A 25033-nucleotide genomic window follows, 5' to 3' on the forward strand; every position below is an offset into this window, starting at 1 on the left:
AATCTGATTATTGTTTAGAATAGTTCTTTATGATTTTCTTGATTTATGGGCTGTTCATACAAAAGGAGATCGAATTCTTGGTTTGCGTAGGGAGAACTGCAAGATTTGCAGTTTCTTGAATTTATTTATTAATAGGATTTCTATTTATTTTTATTTTTGGATCGAAGATGGCGGCGCAAAAGGGGAGATTTCGTAGAGAAGGAGATTTCGTAGATGAGACATTCGCTGTTTGCGATTTGCAGTTTATGAAACTGCAAAATTGTGATCTAACCTCTGTTTGCAGGATGGATTGTGCGAACAACCCGGTTTAACTGATTCTTGATTTTCTTTTATCAGTTATTTAATTTCATATTATTTTTTTGAATTAAAGATTTAATTAAAGATCAAAACCTAGACCCATTTGAACCAAGATTGGTTTCAAACTGTTTGGACCAAATCTAGGGTTTAATCAAGGCTAAAAGTCAGCCCTAATTTTCCCACTAATGGGCCTAAGGATTGATATTTAATTAAATGGTTAATTCGGCCCAACCTGTAAAGGCCCAGTTTTAAATAGTTAAAACTGCTAAAAGCCCACTTCAAATGATTATGGCTTTCAAACAGGCTTCCAATGGGCCTTACAGATAATTAATTGATTGGATCAATTTATCCCTACATGAGATGTATGGATGTGTGATGTGCTACGTACATGGGCCATAAGTGCTTGGCCCATGTTCATTCGACAGTGGCTCTTGCGCACACCATGGCTGAATGCACATCATTGCCATGGTGTCCCTTTTGGTCATTGGATGACCTCCCTCAGTGGTGGCCCCACACCTCATCAAAAGGTTACGTGTAGAGCCCTTGCCGATTAAAGGCCCACCGAAATCTAACTTTATGAAAGTCAGTGGGAGCCACTTTGGTTTGACCTAAATCAAACTAGGGCGTAATAACTGTTCCCTCTAGCTAATATGAGTGCAATTGATAGGGGGATTCATATGATGAACTCTCTAAAGGCCTTCCATCATTAGCATGAGGATGGGTCCTTCAGAAATGAGGAAATGCACCAGAAAATGGGCTATCCATTTGTTGTTGGGCTTGTCTAAGCTTTCATAAGATGATAAGGGCGTCATAAACCGATGTGGGAGGGGCTTCACCAGAAAATGGGAACTCTCTCATGGTACCTTGGCGTTCACGAATATGATGGGTAAGCACTCACTGGACAAAAGGTTTACCTTAAAATGGCTCTAAACCAAGTTTGACAGAGGCCAAAGGGAAAACTCATATAATGAGTGGATATGATCCTTCACAAAAAGGTGGTGTGGTTATGCAGCTGAAACAGTTGGCATATGGATCATTTGCAAAAATGGAAATGGATCGTAGATTAAAATCCATATCTATGAAATGAACATTAATCAAGTTAGGCTTTGGACTGATGTTAGCTCTTTTATCAGAAAATGGCAAATGGATCATTTGCAAAGCTTCTTGACGACAACAAGCTTAAGGGCTCAAACTATGCCGACTAGTACAGGAAACTTATGCAGGTCCTAGCTTCTGAAAAGCTGGACAAAGTGGTAAAGAATTCTGTCCCGGAGCGTCCGAGTGACAGGGCTTCTGAGGCCCGAAGGAGAGAATATCAGGAATGGGAGGAGAAAAACTCCCTAGCCTAGTGTTACATCATTGCCTCCTTGGACAACCCAATACAGAGGCAGTTCGATCAGATCGAACTTGCCAAGGACATATTGGACAGTCTCAAAATGATGTATGAAGAGCAGAATCGCTCTACTCGACAAAAAGTCTTGAAATAGTTTATGACCGCACAAATGTCCAACGGCCAACAAGTTCACGACCATTGTCTTCAAAAGTCCTTATCGAATTAAATATTTTTGTATATAGTGATGAGCAAGGTCATCTTCCAAGAAAACAAAGTAGGGGGATTGTTATAAAAATAAGGAAAATAAAATAAAATAAAATAAAGATTAAATCAATAGGAGGCAACTTCTGGTTGAAGGGATAAGTTCAGCTTTGATTCTTACAAATTGATGCAAGGATGAATTCATGTGCTTATGAATAAATTGGTTATAACTATTAACAAGCTCTAATAGCCAATCTCTACTTGAATTCTCGGTAATCAAAACAAGCTCTTTGATTGCTTCTCTTATTAACGGACTAAACAAACTCTTAGGATTTAATCTATTAATAGCATTAAGAATTGGAGAGACCCAATTCTAATCAACGAACACACAAGCTTGGTTCGTTTAAATTAGATCATATATTCTCATAACATAAATCAAAAACTTGTCCATAATCGATTTATGTTAGTTGCCACAAGGATTAAATCTAACAATCATGTATGAAATTGGTGATCTAATTGGCAATAGATTATTTTCATTGTATGAGCAATGGATCCTGTTGCTCAATCAATAAAAATAATCCTTACAGGAAATCATAGAAAATATATAAATACTCATAAACAATGAACTAAAATAAAATTAATTAGATCTCACAATTGTTTGTAGAACCAAACCTGCTTAATCTTCAACCAAAAAATAAAAACTTAATTGCTCCTCATGGAGAGATCACAGCTTCCAGATGAAGAGGGCGTATGTTTCTTTCTTCCTTTCCTCCTTCTCTGATTGATTACTTCATTCGATGATTCCCTAATTGCTAGTCTACTCCCCTTTATATAGCCTTAGGGGGGCCTGTTTCCAACACTTTTTAGGAGTTCTTTCTTAGTTAGAAGTCCAATTTCCTAATGGGATAATGCTTATTACAGATATAATATATTCTTATCTCTAAATAGGAGTTCTAACTAAAATGGACTCTAACTCTTGTTTCTTTTTAAAATTTGATGAGAATAAAATTTATCATATTTTTATCCCCAAATATTTTGTCTTTTATACTGAATTAGTACTTAATTGGACTCATACTTCTTGTATTCCGGTGCAGGGCATGAAATAAGGCATCAGGAGAAAAAGCAAGGCAAATCGGATGATTTTTCACAGTTTCGGCACCGTTTAGTAATCTATGCCTAACTCTCGTATCCAAGATCCAATTGGGCTGATTCAAGACTCACTGGAATGATAAGAGAAGAATATACAACTTTCACGTTTTGGGCTTTCACAGATTCAGCGTGCATCGAAGTCAAATCTGGGCCTGAAGTCGGGGAAAATTCATAGGAAGGCCCAATTCGTAGCTGAAGCCCAACTTGTAGAAAAGCCTTGCAGTAGCCCAATTCACAGAGTCAGCCTAATACGAATGCAATAACAACAAACTGAGAAGAGTCCTATCAGATTTAAATTTGTGATGTAATCCTAGAAAGATAAAGAGATTGAGTTCACTAGATAAAGAGATAAGAATAGGATTAGATTAGGACTTTCTAATTTTGAGGATAATCTCCTAAGAGGAGTTGGAGAGAGCCCCTCCTCCTAAAGCTATATAAAGGGGGGGCATACCAGCTTTAGGCATCAAGAAGCAGAGGAGCAATCAGTCAAGAAAGGAAGAAGACTGCAAGAAGAAGGTGGCGGCAAGGAGAAGAGGAGACCTCAACTCTAAGGACGACACCATGAGTTCTTTCTTTCCTCTTGTTTATTTTATTTCCTCTAGTATGAACTGATTTATTTGTAGCTAGGACTATGGAAAGCCTGATCATAACAATGAATACCTTTTTATTCTGATTTATCCAAGATCGTGATTTCCATATAGTCAATGAGTTATCTTGCTTAATGCTATTAGGAGTGACCATCTCTTAATTGATTAGGTTTATGTGAATGAATCGAAAGAGGAATTCACATAGTAGACCACATAATTCATGGTGTGAATTGAATGGTATATAGGGGTATATACACATGATTCATCTGAATTTAATAGTTTTTCCTTGAACTTTGTGCACTTCTACCTTGAGAACTCTAGTCGAGAGATCGAAGGGTTACCTGATAGAAGTAGTTTTAGTATATCTCGAGAAAGAATATTAAATAAAATTGGAAAAACTTCAGCTTATGGGAATGACAAATTATCTTGGATAATCCCATACATTAATATTCAAGGGATTGATTAGGTGGACCAAAAGTCCTAGTGAATTCAATCAATCGTTGCATACTTCAGCATTGGTTACTTCTGCTCTTGTTTTCTTTTTTTGCTTTTCATTAGTTTTTATCTTCAAATAATTAAGGAAGGTTGTAGTTCTAATACTTATTTTGTTAAATCCTCATGGGAATGATATTTTTATACTACCTGATAACTAGTGCTCTTGCTAGGGTTATATTTATAGCTATCAAGTTTTTGGCACCATTGTCAGGGATTTAATCCTAAAATAATATTATAACTTGTTAACCTTGATTAATTTGGATTTTTATTTCTGTTTTGTTTAATTTTTTTTATTTATTTGAATTCTTGCTTTGTTCAGATTTACTAGTGCATGACACGCACTAGAAGAGAGGGACTAGCAGAATTCGATCTTGAAATTGAAAGGACCCTTCGCTTATTACAAAAGGCCAACAGAGGTAAAGCAAGAGAGGAGGTTGAAATTGGCAAACCAGTAGTAGAAGTTGAGGAAGAGATGGTAGAAGCAAATCCCACCCTCTTGGACTCCGTCTGTCCAACAATTGATGGGGCTACTTCCAGCATTTGGAAGCCCACAATTCAGGCAAACAATTTCAAAATCAAGCCTGCAATCATTCAAATGATTCAGACAAGTATTCAATTTAGTGGGTTGCCAAGTGATGACCCTAACACACACATTGTTAACTTCCTGGAAATATGCAATATATTTAAACATAATGGAGTTAGTGATTATGCTATTAAGCTTAGGTTATTTCCATTTTCATTACGTGATAGAGCTAAAGATTGGCTTAACTCACTCCCTACAGGAAGTATCACCACTTTGGAATGATTTAACCCAAAAATTCCTAGTTAAGTATTTTCCACCCTCTAGAACAGCAAAATTAATAAATGATATCACTACTTTTGCTCATTTTGAGAGGGAATCTTTGTATAAAGCATGGGAACGATTCAAGGAGATGCTGAGGAAGTGTCCTCACCATGGGATACCAACTTGGCATCAAATTCAAACCTTTTATAATGGTATTACTCCCTCTAATCGATCTATTATTGATGCAGCTGTAGGGGGCACGATCATGAGGAAAACACCAGAGGAAGTCTATGACCTAGTGGAGGAGATGGTGTCTAACAGCTACCAATAGAATAATGATCGAACTGATCATAGGGGAGTACAGCATATCAATTCCTTTGCTGCTTTATCTGCTCAACTTGCTAGTCTGAATAAAAAATTAGATAGTCTTAATGTTGCAGCAATAAATACATCATCTAGCATCCCATGTGATTTTTGTGGTCAAATAGGACATACTAATTCTGATTGTCCATTAGGTAGTCCTTTTGCTTCACATGAGAATGCTAATTTTATCTCTCATACTGGTAGGCCGAATTTCAACCCCTACTCAAACACATACAACCCAGGGTGGAGGAGCCATCCAAATTTTTCATGGAACAGCAACCAGCAAAAGGCACCCATGGGATTCCAACAACAACCGCCCCCACAAGAAAAAAAGAGTAATTTGGAAGAGATGATTTCTAAGTTCATCAATGCTATTGAAGCAAAATTCCAGGAACATGATAAGAGAATTTTAAGTCAAGAAGCATCAATCAAGAACTTAGAAGTTCAAATGGGGCAGATTGTGAACCTGTTGTCGGAAAGAAAAGAGGGACGACTAGGCTGACACTTATTGAGACCCGTGTTAATTTAGAATGTTCACAGCCAGTGGGTCGGTCTGGGGAGACCTATCCTGACAAAGCTGACACTGTGGTGCCACCAAGTCGGTTGGGGTGGCTTGTCTCAGCTACCGGGGTGAGACCCTAGGCACATACAGTGTGGGATTAATTGAATCTTTGAACTGGACCAGATTTCCAGTATTGCCCTGGACCTTAGAGATTGATGGGAAAAACTGGAAAGTTACACCCGACCCCTAGATTCGATTATGATACTGCACTAGGTGTCGAATCGGGCTGTCTTTGATGTACCAATCAGTGAGATCCTTAGCGGGGGTCAAAACCTGGGTATGTTGGGACAATCCGAGAATTCATCTGAGTGGGTGATCATAGTGACATGATCAGCCCCTTTGTCAGACAAAGGTAATGATCGGGGATGCACTCTCACTATTGGAAACCAAGACTGCCGATAGCTGATTTCAACCGTTGAGATTTGTTTTGCAAAGTATATTTTATATGAGATATAAAAGTATATATATTATGGTTTCTAAAATGTTTGCAAAAAGGTTTTAATTCCCAGGATCCATATAAGTGGAGAGTGCAACACTGTTCCTTGCAGCCGAGGGAGAGGTCATCTCTTGTTGGGCAGTGTATGATCATTAAGGGCTGAGAGGTTAAGTGTAAGACCATTGAGGATAATACCTGATGGGCTAATCTTGCATCTGCCCACAGTCCCTAGGTGTTACAAGGTGGCTTGGCCCAGGGACCACTTAGGGTAAGTGTTGGGCCCATAGAGTCCATTCGATGGGTTTAAGGGGGTGCACTGTCTTTAACAATGTATTCGACCAGGCCTTGTAACAAAGGCTGGGCCGAACCCATGTGGCTGATGTGTAGATCAATGCTTGGGTCCCACGCCATACAAGGAAGCCCAACTAGACAGCAGTTAGGAAGGTTAAGTGAGCACATAAGCTTAATGGGCCTAAAGCCCATTTCGAACTGGGCTATTTATTTAGTTAATTAAAGGGGCGAATTCTGAGATGGATTAGCAGATAGGATATGGTCTTAATCCTATCCACTCAGAGAGTCTAGATCTGAATGTGATTCAGATCTAGAAACCTCCTAATGGGATTAGGAGAAAGCTAATCTAATCTGCAGATAAGATAAGGGTTTATCCTTATCACTAGAAGAGAAGGCTGATCCAAATATGATTTGGATAAGCAGCTCCTAATGGGATTGGGAGCTGATCTTTTAAGTTAACAAAAAGAAGGAGGGGGCGGCAGCCTTTAGAAGAGATACATCAGATCCTCTTTAGTGCTGAAATCAAGAAGAGAGAATTCTGCACCCTGCGAATACTCTCTTGCCGCCTCCCTGTTCTTGCCGCCTTGTTTGCTAGTTTGATCTCCAGTTGTGGGAGAAGTCAAGATTTGATCTTGACATCAGTTCTTTGAGAAAGGATTGAAAAGGAAGTTGTGCTCATGTACCATTCTACTGATTCTTGCGAAGGATAGAGTTCTTGGGGAAGAACACTGCTGATTCTGCTCCATCCTGCACTGCGCCATCTTCAATGGGAGCAGTCTTTGGATCCTTCCTTGGGCGTGAACACCTTCGTTGGGAGATATTACTTCTCCGTATCAGGTATAATTCTCTCCTATTCCTTTTGGTTCAGATCTGGTTCAGTTTAAGGTTCAAGAATGATCATTGAATATATGATTTTCTAAATAGGGAATGTGATTCCCAATTGAAGGGAGAGAAAAATTTTTGAAATTCGCCCCCTTATTCCATAATCTTTGGGCGTCCATGGGATGGATCTCTCATCCCTTCAGTGGTATCAGAGCCATGGTTCAAATCTTGAACCATTCTGTTTCAGATCTGAACCTGCGCAATTAGGGAGAAGGCGTTCTACCCAATTTGCGGAGATTTGGTTTTTTGGGAAATTTGTTCCCAAAACAGATGGGCAAATAATATGAAATTAATTTTAAATAAATATGATTATTATTTAGAATTTTTTTTTTTAATTTTGTTGATTTATGGGTTGTTCGTACAAGAGGAGATCGAATTCTTGGTTTGCGCAGGGAACCTGCGATTTTGCAGTTCTTGAATTATTTTTGGGTCTGTAAATAATTTTTTTTTATTTTCTAGACTCAATGTATAGGTATTCGATCTGATGTAATTATTAATAGAAATAGGATTTCTATTTATTTTTATTTTGGATCGAAGATGGCGACGCAGAAAAGGAGATTTTGCAGATGAGAGAAACGCTGATGAACCTACAATTTATCTATATTTTATGAGGTTTTTGCATGAAATTTTATGTTGGTTTAATTAGATTTTGCCCTATTTTAGCTTGATTGCAAGAAAGATTTCAGGGGGAGCCAAATCAACAAAAAGAAGGCAAAAGCAAGAAAAGAAAGCCCAAAATTTATCAAGTTCAGCCCGGCCCAGCCATGAGAGCAAGGGAGTTTCATTCGGCCCAAGTAGTGCAAGCTAACTCTTTGGAAAACCCAAGGGAAGAAGCCTAGCAAGAAGGAAATTTTGGCCCAGCCCATTTTTAGCCCAAATAACAGCCTAGAGTGTAGCCCACATGAGCTCAAAAGCAAGCTAAGTTGCAGCCCAAATAGCAGCCCAAAGGGAGCTAGGGGCGGCAACTCCTAGATGTTTCTTGAAGAGAAGGAGGGAGCACTCTAGAAGGTTCATGAGGGGTGTAATACACCCAATTCTAGAGACTTCAAGAAGGGGCAAGAGCCCCCTTGAAAAACTATATAAGGAGGTCTCTAGGAGGGGAGAGAGTTGTTTAATTGCTTGAGAGGAAGGCTCTCCCACTCTTAGAGGTTCGGCCACCTTGAGAGAAGAGAAGAGAAGAAGGCTAGGCGCAAGGAAGAAGAAGAAGAAGGGCTGAAGGAAGTTCAAGACAAGCAAGCTAGAAGAGAAGGTGAGTTCGAATTGAGGGTTTGTGATTCAAAGATCTTTTGTAATAAATCATTTGTAGTTTCATTCTCTTTTGATTTGAATTCAGTTTCTTTGTTATATTTTCTTTCTTCTTTCTCCTTGTTTCCATTCTTCCTTGATGTATTTCAGCTTGTAAAATTTCAGTTCAGCAATCTAATTCTTTTTTATTCATTCAAATGGTCATGAATTGTACTTGAAGTTTCTTGAATAAGGGTGTTATTGTAGAGTAATTCGGCCAACTAACCTTCAAAACTCAGATCTGAATTCTCAGATCTGAGATTGCAAGATCTGAATTGCTTGAAAGAGAATTCAGATCTGAAATATTCAGATTGGCCGAATTAATCTACAGCTTGGAATTTCTAGAGTGCTTGAGAGAGACTCTAGGAATTCAGATCTACTATTCAAGAACTGAATTGAGTGCAAGGTTAGAGATAACTTGCACAATTCAGTTGGTGATCAATTCAGATTTGAATTGATGCCTTAGAAGTGTTTGAAGAAATGCATGCATGGGGATTAGATTCTTGCTAGAGATAGAAGAACCGTCACTCATGCATAGGATGAACATGCGCTTGAGAGAGGTTGTTCATGACCTTGGGGTTTCACCAAACCAAGGCTCAATCATGATTTATTCGAATGATCCAAATTGATAGATTGCTGAATTCTGAGATTGACATTTACTGCTTACTCTTCTAACTTGATTTGAAGGCAATTGGGCCAATGATTTAGATAGATTTTAATTTAGGATTTCTTAGCTTTCATTAGAGTTTTGATTTATTTGTTGATCAGATAAGAAGTGCTCAATTTAGTATTGGTAATTGTTTCCTAAATCCTCGTGGGAACGATACTTCACTCACTACTTTATTACTTGAACGGCTAGTGCACTTGCTAGTGTCACAATGAGCCACACATCAAACGCTATCTGCGATTTGCAATTTGTGAAACTACATTCTGTGATCTAACCTCTGTTTTGCAGGAAGGATTGTGCGAACAACCCTAATTGAGTGATTCTTGTTTTTCCTTTTATCAGTATTTAATTTCAAATTATTTTCTTGAATTAAGGATTTAATTAAAAATCAAACCCTAGACCCATTCGAACCGAGATTGGTTCAAACTGTCTGGACCAATTCAAGGGTTTAATCAAGGCTGAAAGTCAGCCCTAATTTCCCACTAATGGGCCTAAGGATTGATATTTAATTAAATGGTTAATTCAGCCCAGCCTGTAAAGGCCCAATTTTAAATAGTTAAAACTGCAAAAGCCCATTTTAAAGGATAAAGCTATATGGGCTGAACTGGGTAACCCTAATTCAGCCCATATACCTAGATAATATTAATGGTTAATATTATAGAATTTTAACGGGCTTCCAACGGGCCTTACAGATAATTAATTGATTGGATCAATTTACCCCTGCATGTGATGTATGGATGTGTGATGTGCTGCGTACATGGGCCATAAGTACTTGGCCCATGCTCATTCGACAGTGGCTCTTGCGCACACCATGGCTGAATGCACATCATTGCCATGGTGTACCTTTGGGTCATTGGATGACTTCCCTCCAGCTAATATGAGTGCATGTGATAGGGAGATTCATATGATGAACTCTCTCAAGGCCTTCCATCATTAGCATGAAGATGGGTCCTTCAGTAATGAGGAAACGCACCAGAAAATGGGCTATCCATTTGCTGTTGGGCTTGTCTGAGTGTTTCATAAGATGATAGGGGCGTCATAGACCGATGTGGGAGGGGCTTCACCAGAAAATGGGAACTCTCTCACGGTACCTTGGCATTCACGAATATGATGGGTAAGCACTCACTGGACAGAAAGGTTTACCTGAAAATGGCTCTGAACCTTGTCTGACAGAGGCCAAAGGGAAAACTCATATGAAGAGTGGATATGATCCTTCACAGAAAGGTGGTGGGGTTATGTAGCTGAAACAGTTGGCTCCATGCACCCTATGTGATTTCCCACATTTTCAGAGACAACCCGTAGTCTCCGTCACTGAGAAATGAGGGAAATCTCAGAGACGAATAAATGGAAATGGATCGTAGATTAAAATCCATATCTATGAAATGAACATGAATCAAATTAGGTTGTGGACTGATGTTTGCTCTTTTATTAGAAAATGGCAAATGGATCTTTTGCAAAACTGCTTGATGACAACAAGTTGAAGGGCCCAAACTATGCTGACTGATATAGAAACCTTATGCTGGTCCTAGCTTCTGAAAAGTTGGACAAAGTGGCAAAGAATCCTGCCCCGGAGCGTCCGGGTGATAGGGCTTCTGAGGCCCGAAGGCGAGACTATCAAGAATGGGAGGAGAAAAACTCCCTTGCCCGGTGTTACACCATTGCCTCCTTGGACAACCCGATATAGAGGCAGCTCGATCAGATCGAACTTGCCAAAGACATATTGGATAGTCTCAAGACAATGTATGAAGAGCAGAATCGTTCTACTCAACAAAAGGTCTTGAAATAGTTCATGACCGCACAAATGTCCAAGGGTCAACAAGTTCACGACCATTGTCTTCGGATGATGGGATACATCAACAAACTGGAGGCTCTTGGATTCGGGCTGGACCTTGCAACCCAGATAGATGCTATCCTTAACTCATTGCCTCCTTCCTTTAATCCATTCATCATGAACTATAACATGAACAAGTTGAATGTCAGCTTACAAGAGCTTAGCAATATGTTGCAAAGAGCTGAAGAACTGATTAGAAAGGATGAGCCTGTAGCCATGCTTGTTGAAGCTGGCAAGATAGGCAAGAGAAAGAGGAAGGCAAAGAAGCCTCAAAAGAAAGCCACTAAGAGCAAGAAGCAGAGGAAAGACAAAGCATCGGATGCCTGTCACTTCTACAAGAAGACCGGCCACTGGAAAAGGAACTGTCCTGCCTACCTGGAATCCAAGAAAGGTAACTTTGAAACTTGTGTTATAGAAACCAATTTGTTGGTAGCTTCTGCGTCCTGCTGTATTGACTCCGGGGCTTCAACTCATGCTTGTAGCTCACTGTAGGGGTTCAAGGTTAGCAGAAGGCTGAGTGAAGGAGAAGTCACACTCTACTTGGGGACTACTGCAATTGTTGCAGCCGCGGCCATTGGAACCGTGGAGTTAATTTTTAGAGAAGGAACAATTGTACTCAAAGACTGTCTTTATGTGCAAAATTTAAGGAGAATTTTGATTTCTGTCTCAAAACTGTGTGCAGATGGTTATTCTGTCTTCTTTAGTAATACGATTACTATTAAAAGAAATAACAGATTCATCGCATACGGGGAACTGGAGAACAGTCTCTATGTTCTATATCCTTCTCTAGAAACTAACATAACTGAAACTACGTCAGCTGAAATCCCCAAGAAGAGAGCCCATGATACAGTTAACCCCACGTGTCTATGGCATTATCGACTTGGCCACATCGGTGTTGACCGAATCACAAGGTTGGTAAAGGATGGTCCTTTGGATTTTCTAACTGTAGAAGATCTTCCCACTTGTGAGCCTTGCCTACAAGGCAAGATGACGAAATGACCATTTAACGGTAAGCCTGAAAGATGTACGGGCACACTTGACCTAATACATACTGATGTATGTGGTCCCCTGAGTGTTAGGACACGAAATCAACACGTGTATTTCATCACCTTCACAGATGATTTTTCACAATACGGTTACGTGTACCTAATGAGACACAAGTCTAAATCCTTTGAAATGTTCAAAGAGCTTAGACAAGAGCTTAGACAAGAGGTCGAGAAACGGTTACGTGTTAGGACACGAAATCAACACGTGTATTTCATCATCTTTAGTGGGAGCAGTCTTTGGATCCTTCCTTGGGCGTGAACACCTTCATTGGGAGATATTACTTCTCCGTATCAGGTATAATTCTCTCATATTCCTTTTGGTTCAGATCTGGTTCAGTTTAAGGTTCAAGAATGATCCTTAAAAATATGATTTTCTAAATAGGGAATGTGATTCCCAGTTGAAGGGAGAGAAAAATTTTTGAAATTCGCCCCCTTATTCCGCAATCTTTGAGCGTCTATGGGATGGATCTCTCATCCCTTCAATAGTGGAGGATGTCTTAGTTAAGGTAGGGAATTTCATCATCCCTGCTGATTTCATTATGTTGGATATGGAGGAGGATAGGATGATGTCATTGATTCTAGGGAGACCCTTTCTTGCCACTAGTAATGCTTTAATTGATGTAAAAAAGGGTCTACTTACTCTTATGATCAATGGTGAAGAAGTGGTATTTAATGTATTTCAAACCATGAAGTATCCCAAAATAGGTGAACATGAGATATATGCAATCGACTGTATTGATGTGTGGATAGCCGAAATTAACAAATCAAAGTCAGATGACCCATTTGAAAGTTGCATTATTAATTCATGTAAAAACATGCAGGTCATGGAAGAAGAGGTAAAGGAGGCGATGAACTATTTAGAGGCCGACCAGGTAGAGTGCAAGCCAAGACAAGGAAAATTTCTACCACTAGACAGGTCGACCTTCACTAAACAATAGTTACCTTCCATCAAAGCTCCTCCAGCTTTGGAACATAAACCCTTATCTTCTCATTTTAAATATATTTTTGGGGGAAAATTCCACCTTACCCATGATTATCTCTGCTGATTTGATAGGTCTCCGGGAGGAGAAACTGATGAGAGTGCTCAAACAGCATATATTGGCCATCAGATGGAGCATTGCCGACTTGAAAGGGATCAACCCTTTGGTATGCATGCACAAGATTTTGATGGAGGAAGGCTGCAATCCCAAGGCACGACCACAGAGGAGGATGAATCCTAAAATGCAATAGGTAGTGAAGACAGAAATTCTGAAATGGCTCGAAGCAGGTATTATCTACCCGATTTCTGATTCATCATGGGTAAGTCATGTTCAAGTTGTACCAAAGAAAGGGGGGACCACTATAGTTCTAAATGAAAATAATGAATTGACTCCCACAAGAACAATAACTGGCTGGAGGGTGTGTATTGACTATCGGAAGTTGAATGAGGCCACTAGGAAAGATCACTTCCCTTTGCCATTTATTGATCAAATGATAGGGAGACTTGTAGGGCACGAATATTATTGTTTCCTAGATGGCTATTCAGGGTATCTTCAAGTACCCATTGCACTTGAAGATCAGGAGAAGACCACTTTTACGTGCCCATATGGAACTTTTGCATTTAGGAGAATGCCATTTGAACTATGCAATGCACCTGCTACTTTCCAGCATTGTATGATGTCCTTATTTGGTGATTTCATTGATGACTTCATGGAAGTCTTCATGGATGATTTCTCCATTTATGGATCATAATTCAATGAATGCTTGCATAATTTAGAAAATGTACTTCAAAGGTGTGAGGAATCTAACATTGTTTTAAACTAGGAAAAATGTAATTTCATGGTTAGGGAAGGAATAGTTCTAGGACATAAAGTATCCTCCAAGGGCATCGAAGTGGATAAAGCTAAGGTAGAACTAATTGAGAAGCCTCCTCCACCTCAATCATTTAAGGATGTTAGGGGTTTTCTCGGGCATGCAGGTTTTTATAGGCGATTCATTAAAGATTTTTCTAAAATTTCCAGACCCTTAACAAATCTGCTAGTTAAAGATGTACCTTTTGAATTCGACGATAATTGTTTGCATGTATTCAACACTCTTAAGGAGAAATTGGTTCAAGCCCCTATTGTATCATCCCCTATATGGGAACTACCCTTCAAAATTGTGCATGATGCAAGTAATGATACCTTGGGCGCAATTTTAGGGCAAAGAAAAGATAAAAAATTTCATACCATTTACTATGCAAGTAGGACCATGAATGAAGCACAAAAAAACTATTCTACGACCGAAAAGGAATTACTTGCAGTAGCATTTGCTATTGAAAATTTCAGATCTTATTTGCTCTTATCTAAAGTCATCGTATTCACCGACCATGCCGTCTTGAGATATCTACTTGCCCAAAAAGATGCAAAGCCTAGGTTGCTACGATGGATCTTGTTGTTGCAAGAATTTGATTTAGAAATTAAGGACAAGAAGGGTAGTGAAAATATAGTAGCTGATCATCTATCAAGGTTGGATGAAAACTATGTTGAAAATATTAGTAATTCAGCACTGCATGATGAATTCCCAGATGAGCAACTGTATGCGATTAACAGTAATAAGGAACCTTGGTTTGCTGATTTGGCTAATTTCTTGACAGGGAATGTTGTGCCACTTCACTTGACATATCAGCAGAGAAAGAAATTTTTCTAAGATGTGAAGCATTACTTATGGGACGAAACTTACTTATACAAAATATGAAGGGACGGTTTGATAAGGAGTTGTATTCCTGAGGAGGAAGTGCGAAGTGTTATAAAATTCTGCCATGACAAAGAAGCAGGAGATCACCATAGAGCATCAAGAACCGCTTCAAAGATCCTCCAAAGCAGTTTTTATTGGCCATCACTCTTCAAGGATGTCTTCAGATATGTAAGGGCTTGCGATCATTGCCAAATGATAGGTAATATCTCCCGACAGAACAAGATGCCCTTGAACAATATTCTTGTCTACGAAATATTTGATGTATGAGGCATCGATTTCATGGGACCCTTTCCAAAATCTGTTAATAACTCATACATACTTGTGGCTATGGATTATGTGAGCAAATGGGTGGAAGCATGTGCATACCCTACTAATGATGCTTGGGTTGTCATTAAATTTATAAACAAAAATTCGTATTCACTCATTTTGGAACACTTCGAGCCATCATAAGTGATGGGGGGAAGCACTTCTGCAATAAACAATTCGAACAATTGTTAAACAAATATGGTGTTACACATAGAATTGCATCCCCTTACCACCCTCAAACTAGCGGCCAAGTAGAAGTCTCTAATAGGGAATTAAAGCAGATTTTAGAAAAGATGGTCACCACATCTAGGAGAGATTGGTCCTTGAAATTAGATGATGCACTTTGGGCTTACCATACTGCATTCAAAACCCCAATTGGTATGTCTCCTTACCAATTAGTTTTCGGCAAGGCATGCCATCTACCCGTTGAGTTGGAACATAAAGCTTATTGGGCTACCAAATTTTTGAATTTTGATTTGAGCAATGTAGGTGATGCAAGGAAACTTCAACTCAACGAATTAGAAGAATGGAGGAATCAAGCATATGAGAATGCCCAGACTTACAAAGAAAAAACCAAAGCATGGCATGACTCCCGTATTGCAGGGAAGGAATTTAAGGAAGGAGAGAAGGTTTTGCTCTTTAATTCTCATCTCAAACTATTTCTTGGGAAGTTAAAATCTAGGTGGAGTAGACCCTTTGAAGTGGCTAAGGTATTCCCTCATGGAGCGATTGAACTGCATAATGATGATGGAAGCACATTCAAGGTAAATGGACAGCGTTTAAAGAACTATATCGAAGGAGAACAATCCATTTACCATGAGTCCGTTCTCTCCTTGAAATAGCCATAAAAGGAAGGAGAAAGTCAAGCTCACGACTTAAAAGGGAGCACTCGTGGGAGGCAATCCATTGAGTTTAGTTTGTTTGTTTTCGTTTTTTGTTACTTATGAGTGTGTTTTTTTTCTTAATCGTATATAGCAGCCGATCTCACATCTACAAAATCTCAACAAGGCGTTCAGGGAAGTCCCCTTAAATCTTTCTCTTTTACATAAAGTCATATACATTGAGGACAATGTGTACCTTAAGTGTGGGGGGATTAAGGGATTTGATAATATTTTGGTTAACTCTAGCATGCTTCGATCATCACTTTTTAACCTTTCCTTTTGAAATTTTTGCTCCCTAGAGACTTGTTTTTGAACGATTGCAAATCATGTGCTTAGGTGGGATAGACAAGAAAGGATGCAAGCAAATCTAGCTGAAATTTTGGCTATGGAAGGCATCTCAGTAGTGGGAATGATCAACGGGCAAGATGCAATACAGATTTGACCCCAAAGAGCATTTGATTTTTGACGGACAAACATGATTTGACTATTCTAGAACTTGTTTTGTTAGGCATGTTGAGACCACGAGCATGAGTTCATGGATTAGAACGTGATTTCCAAAAAAAAATTCTGATTAATGTGAGATGGAGCATAAAATGCACTCACACTAAAAGCATAAGGAAATAGTGAGATGGAGCATAAAATGCACTCATCCCTAGATCTCAAACCCTATTTCACCTTTTGATGCATTGAACTCATGCTAAGTGGTGGAGATGTGATACATAAGCAAGCTTATGGTAATAACATTCCTTGTTTCGACCTGAAAAATCGTGAAAGGGTATTTTTGAATCTTGTTGCATGTGATTGTGAAAACTAGGAGGGCTTACTCTAGTCCTAAATTGTTCATGCGAAGAGATGCTTGTTCCCCTTGATTGTCGATTTCGCTTGGGATCATGAGGATTGGCGATTTGGAATTATTCTTTGACAAGTTAAAGTGGAAAAAAAAGTGGACGAATGGAAGGATCATTAAACCTGGACCAAGGCATGCGAGATGACAAATAGCCTGTTGAGAAAGATCCAAAAAAATTTTTTAGTCAGCTTCTTCCTATTTTAATTTTGTTTGAGTTTTGTCTTGCCTGAGGACGGGCAAAGTTTAAGTGTGGGGGGATTTGAAAGAAGGCATGAAAGAAGGCATCAGGAGAAAAAGCAAGGCAAATCGGATGATTTTTCACTGTTTCGGCACTGTTCAGTAATCTGTGCCTAACTCTCGTATCCGAGATCCAATTGGGCTGATTCAAAACTCATTGGAATGGTAAGAGAAAAATCTACAATTTCACATTTTGGGATTTCGTAGATTCGGCGTGCATCGAAGTCAAATTTGGGCCCGAAGTCGGGGAAAATTCATAGGAAGGCCCAATTCGTAGCTGAAGCCCAACTTGTAGAAAAGCCTTGTAGCAGCCCAATTCGCAGAGGCAGCCTAATAAGAATGCAAGAACAAGAAACTAAGAAAAGTCCTATCAGATTTAAATTTGTGATGTAATCCTAGAAAGATAAAGAGATTGAGTTCACTAGATAAAGAGATAAGAATAGGATTAGATTAGGACTTTCTAATTTTGAGGATAATCTCCTAAGAGGAGTTGGAGAGAGCCCCTCCTCCTAAAGCTATATAAAGGGGGGGCAGACCAACTTTAGGTGTCAAGAAGTAGAAAAGCAATCAGTCAAGAAAGCAAGAAGACTGCAAGAAGAAGGTGGCGACAAGGAGAAGAGGAGACCTCAGCTCTAAGGACGACACCATGAGTTCTTTCTTTCCTCTTGTTTATTTTATTTCCTCTAGTATGAACTAATTTATTTGTAGCTAGGACTATGGAAAGCCTAATCATAACAGTGAATACCTTTTTATTTTGATTTATCCAAGATCGTGATTTCCATATAGTCTATGAGTTATCTTGCTTAATGCTATTAGGAGTGACCATCTCTTAATTGATTAGGTTTATGTGAATGAATCAAGAAAGAAATTCACATAGCAGACCACATAATTCATGGTGTGAATTGAATGGTATATAGGGGTATATACACATGATTCATCTGAAGGTAATATTTTTTCCTTGAACTTAGTGCACTTCTACCTTGAGAATTCTAGTCGAGGGATCGAAGGGTTACCTGATAGAAGTAGTTTTAGTATATCTTGAGAGAGAATATTAAATAAAATTAGAAAGACTTCAACTTATGGGAATGACAAATTGTCTTGGTTAATCTCAAACATTAATATTCAAGGGATTGATTAGGTGGACCAAAAGTCCTAGCAAATTCAATCAATTGTTACATACTTCAGCATTGGTTACTTCTGCTCTTGTTTTCTTTTTTTGCTTTTCATTAGTTTTTTTTTAAATCTGAAATCCAATTGTCCAAATAATTAAGGAAGGTTGTAGTTCTAATACTTATTTTGTTAAATCCTCGTGGGAACGATATTTTTATACTACCTGATAACTAGTGCACTTGTTAGGGTTATATTTATAGTTATCAGAATTACAACAAGAAGCAAACTCTATTAAAACTCTTTGGTGATTCATGCCTCCAACTCAACCAAATCCTACTAGGATTGATGGAGTGGGTCCACTTCTTGCATGATAAAATCATGCAGGTCTTCTCCCAACGTGTTGGGGCTACGCTGCAAGCTCCTTTCATCCTTCTTTCCCAAATCATGATTTTCTAATTAAAACACAATAATATTAATTAATTAACTTACTAATTAAATAAGAAAAAATACAAATAAAAATGGAAATTACTTACACTATCAAATCCCCCCACACTTAGACCTTGCTCGTCCTCGGGCAAGACAAAATTTAAGCAATAACAAGCAAATTATCATACCAAACTTTGAACTCAACTTTCCTTCATCTTTTTTCACAAATATTCTAGGTTAACTATTGCGAACCGTTAAATCAACATGACCAACTTATACTCAACTCATCTATCAATCAGTCCCTCTTTTACTACTACAAACCAGGTAGTAAACTAGGGAAAACATTTTTATTTCTTTCTTCTCTCTCTTTCTTCTCTTCTTAACAAAAGTGAGTGCATTTTATGCTCCGTCTCACTTTAGGATTACTTGGGCAGTAGGTGCATTTTATGCTCCATCCTACTTTTGAAGTGCTTGGCTAGTAGGTGCATTTTATGCTCCATCCTACTAAGTCACACCGATTGTATGGTAAAAATGTTTACCCTATTTACTTAAACCTGAATTTAAGACTAGTTCAAAAGGGGATGGCTTCAGATAAATCGTGTATTCCCTAATCATATCTCATTACTAAGTTCACAAGATTTTTCCCAGAATATTGTTTCAATTGATTTTAAAAGAGTTGAGTTTTTTTTTTTAACTGAAATTAAAATCAAAATCCTATATTCCTCCCCCCCCCCCACACACACACACTTAATCTATGCATTGTCCTCAATGTATCAAAAGAAAGCTTACTAGAACAGAAGTATAGAGATAAGGGAGACTTCCCTGACTAGTGAGTGGGTGAGGAGGACAGAATTCCATGCTTTAATTTGGGCTTTCAAGGGCTACCTCTTCCACATTGTGTGCCTGAAATTCTTCATAGAAGGGTTTTAAATGGTGATCATTTATCTTAAAAATCTTGTATGTGGTTGAACTTTGAATTTCCACTGCTCCATAAGGTAAGACATTAGTAACAATAAAGGGTCCAACCCATCGAGAATGCAACTTACTAGGAAAAAGTTTGAGTCTAAAATGGAAAAGAAGAACTTTCTGACCAACTCAGAAATTTTTCCTTGAGATCATTCTGTCATGAAAGACTTTTGTCTTTCCCTTGTAGATTCGAGATCTCTCATAGGCGTCATTGTGAATCTCTTCAAGCTCTTGCAACTACAACTTTCTTTGTTTTCCCGCCTCATCCATGTGCATGTTGCATTGCTTAACCGCTTAGTATGCTCTATGTTCTAATTCAACAAGGAGATGACATGGTTTACCAAATATCAAGCAGTAAGGAGACATACCTATAGGAGTCTTGTAAGCCGTGCGGTAGGCCCACAATGCTTCATCGAGTCTTAAGCTCCAATCCTTTCTATTTGGATTAATTATCTTCTCAAGTATGGATTTGATCTCCCTATTGGATACCTCAGCTTGTCCACTTGTTTGTGGGTGGTACGCAGTGGAGATTCGATGGGTGATGTTGTATTTCTTAAATAAAGCCACTACCACCCGGTTACAAAAATGAGTGCCTTGGTCACTTATTATTGCTCTTGGCATACCAAACCTGGAAAAGATATGACTTGACAAAATCTACAACAACTTTAGCATGGTCAGTCCAGGTAGCTTTAGCTTCTACCCACTTTGAAACATAACCCACAGCTAGTAGAATGTAAGTATGACCAAAAGAAGGAGGAAACGGGCCTATAAAGTCTATACCCTATACATCAAATATTTCACATACAAGTATAGGGGTAAGCGGAATTTGGTTTCTATAACTTAAATTGCCCATCTTTTGGCATTGTTCACATGCCTTGTAGAACATATATGCATAACGAAACAGAGTAGGCCAAAACAATCCACATTCCAGCACCTTGCATGCTGTTCTTTTTGGACCGAAATGGCCATCACAGGCATATGAGTGACAAAACTAAAGAATGGATGGGATTTCGGTTTCAGATACACACTTCGAATAATTTGGTCAGAGCAATGTTTCCATAAATATGGGTCATCCCAAATGTAGTATTTAGCATTGCTTTTTACCTTATCCTTTTGGGCTCTTGATAAATCTCCTGGTATTGTTTTAGTAATCAAGTAGTTAACAATGTCAACGTACCATGGAGTTTCTTCTTGAATTGTAAGAAGATGCTCATCTAGTAATTCATCTTTCAAAGGTGTTGCCTCTTCACTTGTGGTCAGTCTACTAAGATGATTTGCAACCAAATTCTCTGCACCCTTCTTGTCGCAGATTTCTAAATTGAATTCTTGTAGCACTAGAATCCAACGGATGAGCCTTGGTTTTGCTTCCTTCTTGCTTAGCATATACTTTAGGTTGCATGGTCAAAATAAACAATTACTTTAGTACCCAATAAATACAGACCAAATTTTTCTAAAGCAAAAACTATAGCTAAAAGTTCTTTTTCCATTGTTGAGTAATTGCACTGAGCATTATCAAGAGTTCTTGAAGCATAGTATATCGCATGAGCTGCTCTCCCAACTCTTTGTCCAAGAACGGCACCTACAGCATAATTGCTTGCATCACACATAACTTCGAAAGGGAGACTCCAATTTGGTGGTTGGATAACTTGGGTTGTAGTCAACAACTCCTTGAGCCTATCAAATTCTACCATGCATGCTTCATCAAAATCAAACGCCACATCTTTTTGGAGTAATTTGCATGAGGGATGAGTTATCTTTGAAAAGTCCTTGATGGAACTTTGATAAAATCTTGGCCTTATCAACTTCAAATCCCTTAGAAAAGACTACAAGCCCCAAAATGATGCCCTGATCAACCATAAAATGACATTTTTCATAGTTCAAAACAAGGTTCTTTTCTATATACCTTTTAAGTACTTTTGTAAGGTTAGATAGACATGAATCAAAAGAATCACCATAAATTGTGAAATCATCCATAAATACCTCTATGATGTCCACATAATCTGAAAATATACTAACCATACATCTTTGGAATGTAGTGGGAGCATTGCAGAGACCGAATGGCATGCAACGGTAAGCAAAGTGTACCAAATGGACATGTGAAGGTAGTCTTCTCTTGGTCTTCTGGCGCAACTAGGATTTGGTGAAAACCTGAATATCCGTCAAGACAACAATAGTGAGTTTTTCCAGCTAATCTTTCAAGCATTTGATTGATAAAAGGGAGTAGGAAGTGATCTTTTCTAGTTAATGAATTTAGCTTCCAGTAATCTATACAAACCCGCCACCCATTTTGAACTCGGGTGGGCACTAATTCACTGTCTTGATTCTCGACCACTGTTATACCTGTTTTCTTTGGAACCACCTGTACTGGACTTACTCACTTACTTTCCGAAATTGGATAAATTATTCTAGCATCTAGATGTTTTAAAACTTCTTTCATTACCACTTCCATCATAGGTGGGTTTAATCGGCGTTGAGCTCCTACTGCAGGTTTAGAGTCCTCTAATAGAATTTTGTGCATGCACGTGGATGGACTTATCCCCTTGATATCAGCTACAGTCCATCCAATCGCCTTTTTGCATTCCTTGAGAGCTCGAATCAGCTTTCTCTCTTCTAATGCATCAAGTTTGGAGGAGATTATTACAAGAAGTGTCTCCCCTTCTCCTAGGAACATATACTTCAGATGCTTCGGCAGTGATTTCAACTCCAATTATGGTGCCTACACAATAGATGGAAGGAGTTTTGTGTGAGCTGGAGGTAAACTAATAAAAGATATGTTACGAATTATAGTTTTAAGAGATTCTAGCTCAAAAGTCAAATTTTGCAATTCAGGATTCAGCACAAACTCCTTTTCTGCTTTTCGTAATCAATCAAAACCGTTGTTTAGTGCCACCTTCAATGCATCTTCATCATCCAACTCAAAAGTTTGCTGCACTAAAGAGTCAATAGTATCTATAGAAAAAATAGAATGTACATCACTAGGATATCTCATAGCATCATAGATATTAAAGTTGATATGTTAGACAGTCTTTGTATGCTCTTAGCTTCAATCAGAATGATGTACTTTTGACATTTATTGTAAGTGATAAAGTGCATATTTGATTCATGTTCTTGTGGTTTGTTTCTGTGTTATACCCTTAAACTGGACACTTAATGAGACTCGTGTTAGTTTAGAATGTTCACAACCGGTGGGTCGGTCTGGGGAGACCTATCCTGATAATGCTGACATTGATGTGCCACCAAGTCGGTTGGGGTGGCTTGTCTCAACCGCCAGGGTGAGACCCAAGGCACATGTAGTGTAGGATTAATTAAATCATTGAACCGGACCAGATTTCCAGTATTGCCTTGGGCCTTGGAGATTAATGGGCAAAACTAGAAAGTTACACCTGACCCCTAGACTCGATTGTAATATTGCACTAGGCGTTGGATTGGGCTGTCTTTGATATGCCAATTAGTGAGATCCTTAGCGGAGGTCAAAACCTAGGTATGTTGGGATAGTCTGAGAATTCATTTGAGTGGGTGATCATAGTGACAGGATCATCCCCTTTGTCGGACAAAGATAATGATCGGGGATGCACTCTCTCTAATGAAAAACAAGACTATCGGCAGCCAATTTCAATAGTTGATATTTGTTTTGCAAAATATATTTTATATGAGATATAAAAGTATATATATTATGGTTTCTAAAATGTTTGCAAAAGGTTTTAATTCCCAGGATCCATATAAGCAGAGAGTGCAACACTGTTCTTTGTAGCCGAGGAAAAGGTCATCTCTTGTCGGGTAGTGTTTGATCATTATGGGCTGAGAGGTTAAGTGTAAGGCCACTGAGGATAATACCTGATGGGCTAATCTTGCATCTACCCACAATCCCTAGGTTTTTATAAGGTGGCTTGGCCCATGGACCACTTAATGTAAGTGTTGGGCCCAATAGAAGCCCATGTGATGGGTTTCAGGGGGTGCACTATAGAATCACACCCATTTCTTTCAATGGCCCAAGGTTCAAAGTTATGTAAATAGAATGGGGCATGACATTTATCAAAGCTCCTAGATCTAGCATTGCTCTTTCAATCTTAACACTCCCTATCTTACAAGGGATAGTAAACATACCTGGATCCTTGCATTTAGGGGGTAATTTCTTTTGGAGGATTGTTGAAACATTCTCCCTTATATGGACTTTCTCATCACCTTTTAGCTTTTTCTTAGTAGTGCACAATTCCTTGAGTTATTTAGCATAGCAAGGTACTTGCTTGATTGCATCAAGGAGAGGAATATTTATCTCAACTTTGCAAAAGGTCTTGAGAATATCCTTCTCCTATTCCTCCTTCTCGGATTTTGCAAATCGGCTAGGTAAAGGTGGAGCTGTTACTATGGCTTAGGGATGTTTACTACTTGGATTTTGGGGTGGCGGTGCTTCCATTTCTTCTTCAATTGCATTCTTGGGTGCTTCCTTGCTAGGTCTGTTCAGCTCCCTTCCGCTTCTTAGAGTGATTACACTAGCATTCTGCTTAGGGTTGGCTATGGTTTGTGAGGGTAGCTTTCCTAATCCTTGAGATTCCAATCAACTCACAGTAGTTGCCAATTGACTTACTTGATTCTCTAGGTTTTGGATGCTTGTCCTTCTCTCCTGTTGAAATTGTTGAGTTTTAGTTGCAAGTGCTTTAACAATTTCATCTAAAGACATAACTAGTTTGGAAGATGTATGTTGTGGAGCCGGTTGTCTAGCTTGATGTTGTGGTTGGAAACCGAAGGGCTTGGCTCCATAGCTAAGATTAGGATGATCCCTCCATCCTGCATTGTAAGTATTTGAATAGGGATCATATCTCCTTTGTGGGAATCCTCCAGCAGCATTGGCTTGTTCATAGGGTTCATCTTGAAGTGTAGGGCACATGTCGGTTGGATGACCCATAATGGAACAAATGCCACAAGTCCTTACTTGTTGTACGTGACCTACAACCAATTTTTCCACAAGAGAGGTGAGGGTATCTAACCTTTGATCGATGGAAGGAGTGCTTACCTCATTGACTCTCCTTGGAATGGACTCTTGTCTATTGCCAAACTATTGTGCATTGGCAGCCATGTTTGAGATTAGTTCTCTTGCTTGAGTAAGAGTTTTATTCACCAACACACCTCCACTTGCAGCATCGATCATACTTTTATCCATTGGCGATAATCCTTCATAAAAATATTGCACAAAGTTTTTTAAATTTCTCCCAATACTCATAGAGGGTTTCCCCACTGAATTGTCTTATCCCACATATTTTCTTCCTGATGTTAGCAGCTCGTGAGGCAGGGAAGAACTTTTCAAGAAATTGCATTTTCATCTCGTTCCATGTAGTGATA

The 25033-nt window shown here is 38.8% G+C and overlaps 1 non-coding gene across 1 annotated transcript; it reads right to left on the minus strand.

Moving 5' to 3' along the window:
- Window positions 1–4916: 4916 nt before the first annotated feature.
- Window positions 4917–5023, minus strand: LOC148860870 (small nucleolar RNA R71). The gene has a single exon (XR_016095252.1). It is a non-coding gene; the product is annotated as a small nucleolar RNA R71 (small nucleolar RNA).
- Window positions 5024–25033: the final 20010 nt, after the last annotated feature.

The sequence above is a fragment of the Nelumbo lutea genome, chromosome 4 (genome assembly GCF_056320005.1).
Source record: "Nelumbo lutea isolate HS-2025 chromosome 4, American lotus-T2T, whole genome shotgun sequence".
In the NCBI taxonomy this organism is placed as follows: Eukaryota; Viridiplantae; Streptophyta; class Magnoliopsida; order Proteales; family Nelumbonaceae; genus Nelumbo; species Nelumbo lutea.